Here is a 5,202-nt window from a genome sequence, read left to right as displayed (position 1 = left end):
TATGCAAAGTCCAGTTCCAAGATGGAGTTTTGGAGTCACATGGGCAAGTCACATCTCCACGCAAGACTCAGAACTACAGGTAGCATGCTACCTTGAACGTCCTCAAGTAGACTTCTTATGTGGATTGGAGCATTCCAAGATCCACTGTTCCTTAAGTGCTTCTTGATTGGGCACTTAACTTTGCAAATTCCTTTCTAAAGAAGCTGACCAAATGCCTTACAAAGCTTACTTAGAAATCAAGGAAGTACACAGCCAATATTCATAACTTTGAATACAAAAATGATACATGCATACAAATAGGAGGAATGTATTCAGTAGATCATAACCTTTACAGAGATATGTTATATGGCATATGTAACATAAAACATATTCCAGATATGTCATATTTACATTCATAAGCATATTTCCATAAAACCATCACAGTGGGATGCTTATTTTTCCTTAATCCTCTGTTCAGGTGAGTAAGACAAAGCTTTCTGTGAGTATGCATAGCATGAAGTTCATATCAGGTGGATGGTGCTGGAAAACTATTCCCAGTAGTCAGGAAGATTTAGGACTTTCATGCTGCCATGAGAAATGGATACCAGATACCTAAAAAAAAGAAGCTCAGCAACGTAGCCCGTGCTTTCTATCAAACAACTGCTCCCTTATACTCGTTGCAGTCTACAGACTGCCTTTTCCCAACCTCTCCACCTTCTCATCATCTTCTGTTTGCCCACCCCACTACACCAGCATCTTCCTCACTTAAATGATAGCTCAGACACATTCCGACTAAACAAAAATTAGACTGCTTGTTTCCCCTTGTCTGTCCCCGACTAAAAAACAGGTAATATAAAATATGGTCTGTAAAATTTAGTGTGCCTGTGATTACTGAAATGTTAGTTATATAATGTGTCCGATTCATTGATCACGCAGAGGAAACTGCATCATACTTTTGTGCTTAAGTGACTGTCAAAGAGGTACAAAAGGAAAGATAATTCTAGCATCATTGAAGCTTATCCAAGGCCCTCTACTATCTTCCACATCCAAATATGATAGCAATAATCAAGCTAATCAGGAAGTTGGTGATTATAAATGAATTAATACACCAGTTAATGCACTGCCTGCAGCCACTATTATTGCCAGTACATGTCAGTTAACTGTTTTCTGCATACTTTGCCTCTTCAGAGGGAAAGTGTTGGCATAGGGAATCCCTTGTGTTAGCTCTGCTGACACTGGCAGCAATGCAGGACTCTTGCACCTCAGGAGTTTCTGGCTGGTGGAATGTAGCAGCCATCTTGGTTTCCCCTTTCCACTACCTGTGGGAGAGAATCCTACCCCTGTGCTGCCACAAGCAGAGTGCAAAATACAACATGCCAAACTAACAGTGGGAATGTAGTCAGTGTTATGGCACTTTAGACTACATCTCCCCTTTGTCCTCAGCTTCCCAAAGACATGTTAGACAAGTTAGATGTCTTCAAGTCACCAAGACCTGAAGAAATACATCCTAGAATACTCAAGGGGCAGACTGAGGAGAGATCCAAGCCATTAGCTATTATCATGAAAAGTCATGGAAGACGGGAGAGATTCCAGAAGACTGGAAGAGGGCAAATATAGTGCCCATCTATAAAAGAGGGAAATAAGAGCAACCCAGGGAATTATAGATCAGTGAGCCTAAATTCAGTACTCAGAAAGGGTACTGAAGGAGGAGGGAGAAAAATGGTTCTCCTTAACCTCTGAAGATACAACAAGAAGCAATGGGCTTAAATTGAAGCAAGGGCAGTTTAGGTTGGACATTAGGAAAAACTTCCCAACTGTCAAGGAGGTTAAGCACTGGAATAAATTGCCTAGGGATGTTGTGGAGGTCTCATTGGAGATTTTTAAGAACACGTTAGACAAACACCTGTCACGGATGGTCTAGATAATACTTAGTCCTGCCATGAGTGCTGAGGACTGGACTAGATGACCTCTTGAGAGCCCTTCAAGTCCTACGAGTCTATGATTCTATGTTCAGCTGCCTTTTAGGTGTTCCTGAGGTAGCAGTAGAGGGAGCATTTAGTATCTTCTGAGTAAGGTTTCATTAGCCAAGAAGCAATAGGACTGTAAGTAATGCCAGCAATTACCGTAGGAACAGAAACATTATTGAGTTCAGTGCTGTGCAGTAGGAAGATCACCCCTGTCTCTCCCTTCAGAGTTCTTGAACATCTGTTAGACACCAGCCATTGTGTAATAAGGGTGAGGGGCCAGGGAACACTGTGTCCCTGTGGAGCTGTGAGAACCACCTAGCACATGAGCTGGAGCCCCACACTTTTTTAGACAGTGCTAAGTATTTGAACACTTTTCCCCACACCCAATACAGCAGCACATGGCAAACCAGAAATTAACCTAACAGTACTTGCCTAAAGTCACACAGCAAATCATTGTCAAAGTTAGAATAAGGACAACTCCTGAGTGCTAGTCCCTTCCATTAGCCGCACTGCTTCCCCTTATGTTCACTTTCTCCTCAGTGATTGTATACAAGACATGAACTCACCAAATCAAGCTTATTTGCTACCAAATTCTGACAGCACATGTGAAAAACTATCTCACCTTTCCTCCTCTGAGGCAAGATCCAAAAATGGCCTTTAGTAGAAGCAAAATGATAATGAGGTCACACAAGAAATAGTTCACACCACCCCATGTTTGATTCATCACCACTGGTTAGAACAGATGTCAATCCCTGTTCACTCCAGCCCCCTGCATTAAACTGGCATGCAAGATGAATTATCCCTCAGCAGGTGTTCCATTCAGGTCAAGTTGAGAATCCTGGAAGGACAACATGGGAAGATCTCATTTTGACTGAACCAGAATAGGTGAAAAAGAACTTGTTTCCCCTTGTCTGTCCCTGACTAACAAACAGGTAATATAAAATATGGTCTGTAATATTTCACCATACGATGGAGTCTAAAAACATTTAGTTCTACTCTATGTCAGCTCATCCACCACACATACACACAGTGCAGACTCTATAGAAATCTTATCTTTCATTAGCAAGAAGAAGATAAATAAGAAATTATTCTCTTAACAAGAAGTTATTATAGACTACCAACAAAGTTCTAATTCTATATAGGAATGTAATTGTTCTAGCTAAATTATATTACCTTGAGCATATGACATCAATTCATGGGCTTTCTATACAATTATAATGAAATAACTCAAAAGAAGCTTGGCTGCTATATTATCTGTAGACATTTAGGCAAGGACTTACGCTCTTAAGCCAGCCCCCCCAAAAAAAGTTTTGTGCCTCTGGATACACAGAAAATGCATTTCTTTATAGTTTTAAATAAAAATATTGTTGTCCTAATTATGGACTTGAAGATACATATAAAGGATTGATATGAAACCACATGATACAAGACTAACTAGGACATGCCTGAGCTCCTGAGCAGATTGTACAAGAACCCATATTGGGATTTGCAGAACCTACTAGGAGCTTTTGCCCCACAACTCCCCCTTAAATTAATGAGAGTTGTGGGGCTAAATCCCTAAAGAGAACTCTAGGCTACAGACCTCTCAGCTAGCAAATTACACTCAGAAACAGGAACAAGCCTTAGTAATGTCAGTGGCAATATATGTACAGTCAACAAAACATCCTCCATAAAAACAGACATAAGAAAACAACGCAAGAGAGACAGAGATGAAGGAGCAAGGTACGCTAGAAGAGGTGATTTGACAATCAAGAAATCACTCAAACATGGCAAAACTCATGCCAGCAATCATTAGATAAGCTATTAACACAAGCTGATATTTTTAACAAGTAAACTGACACAGCAGAGCATCCCAGCTGAAGTTAACCCATTTATAAGGCAAAACACGCAGCTGCTGTCTGAGAACATAACCGAGGATGCAGAAAGTCTGGAGCTGTCAAAACAGTAAATACACTGCGGGGAGGAGGATTTTCAAAGGTGGTCTGGATTGGCCTAATTCTGCTCTCGTTGAACAGGAAACTCCCACTGACTTCAATGAGAGTAGAATTTGGCTAGTGCTGAGCACTTTTGAAGATCCCAGCCTGTAGGTTGAACAGGAAGCCCCATTAGTTCTCAGACTTCAGCAGTATTTGCTAATTTTGTGTGCCTCAGGGTTTAGGCGCCCAACATGATATATGGGTCTGATTTTCACTGTTGATGAGGTCACACCCCATTGACAGTCAACCTTTCAATGGGATCTGCAGATCCACAACACCTCTGGAAATCAGAGCCTAGGTATCTCAAGTTAGATACTCAAACACACAATTAGTTATCACTTCTGAAGATTTGGCTGTTAATTCTTTGCTACATAGCTCCCAGATGTGCTCAGTCTCAGGACACAGTACACTATAAACCCCACTGAAGGAAAGGGGGACATGATCCAGGAAGATGCTGCACAACTTTAGGAACCACAAAACTCTCCTGATAATAGCCAGAAAGACCTAATATCCATGCTACAAGGTGAGGAAAAGTCTTCTTTCAGGATTTCTCCAAACAGATATAGAAACAAGGCTGCCTTTAATCTGACTGGAAATTGCTTCACAAAAATAAACTATGCTGTATCACGCGGTTTACCTTCTGGCCTTTGGGATTTAAACAAATGGGTCTCCATACTTCAGAGGTACAAAAGAAGCCTTAAACTATTCCAAGAACCTCTCCCGTGAAGCAACTGAGACTGAGCCATCCACAACTGCACTTCCTGGCAATAAAGAGATGCAGAGTATTAAACCTGATGGTACTTAGCCATGAGTTAACTTGTCTAAGCACTGAAGTAATCCTCTTAAAACTGACGTGATGGGGGCATATTATATAACTGCAATTACCTGTAGACATTTCTATAGTTCCCTTGCCAAGAGGGTTTTGAAAGGGGAGATCCTGTTGAAGGCCATGATTCAGCAAAGAAATTAAGCATGTGCTTAACTTTAAAATTAAGATCGTGCATAAGTGCTTTGCTAAACGTGGAAGCTTATGTGACTGCCAGAAGAAATACATATGATGAAGCAATTTAAGTAACAGGCACTGTTTGTTTTTTTTAAAAATGTAGATTAGGTTAGATAACATTTCTTATTGTGAGGATTCTGTTAAGGAATATATGAGGTGCAAGATTTGCATAGGTATGGAAGTGGAAGCAGTTTTATTTACTGAAAGAAAATAGAGGAGCTGAAACAGAAGTTGAAATCATTCAGAGGTAACAGGGAAAACAAAAATCAGATGGCAC

The sequence above is a fragment of the Eretmochelys imbricata genome, chromosome 1, assembly GCF_965152235.1.
Source record: "Eretmochelys imbricata isolate rEreImb1 chromosome 1, rEreImb1.hap1, whole genome shotgun sequence".
NCBI classification, from domain to species: Eukaryota; Metazoa; Chordata; order Testudines; family Cheloniidae; genus Eretmochelys; species Eretmochelys imbricata.
Note: the sequence above shows the minus strand (reverse complement) of the source record.